The sequence below is a fragment of the Heloderma suspectum genome, chromosome 5, assembly GCF_057233095.1.
Source record: "Heloderma suspectum isolate Gila_16-S chromosome 5, 16-S_ref, whole genome shotgun sequence".
Lineage (NCBI taxonomy): Eukaryota > Metazoa > Chordata > Lepidosauria > Squamata > Helodermatidae > Heloderma > Heloderma suspectum.
Window position 1 is genome coordinate 180,914,112 of NC_139462.1, and position 440 is coordinate 180,914,551.

The window sequence follows — 440 nt, forward strand, 5'->3', positions numbered from 1 at the left end:
TCCCTCTCCCGGCTGGTTGGCTGGTGTAAACACAGACGCCGATTATGGTTGGCTGAGTGCCTCACGCGGACGCTAAGTCGGCAGGCGCAGGCGCAATTTGGAAAGCAAGGCTAAAAGGGGCGGGGCGAGGGGCGGCTTTCCTTCCCCGCTGTGTGGCGCGCTTCTTCCCGGAAGGGCGCCTCGCTTCGGACCCGTTTGGAACTGTAGCGTAATCACGTCTGACGTTTTGTAGAAAGGTAGCAATAATATTACTAAGTTTCTTTTAAAAGGCGTACAGGGCGGCTTACAGTAGAATTTAGACATACGCAATTTAAAACAGCTACAGCAATTATGCATTAAAATGCATTGCGGCATCTTAACGACTAACAAATTTATTATGGCATTGGCATTCACGGACTTTGGCCACTTCATCAGATGCAGCATCACTAATCCACAAAAGC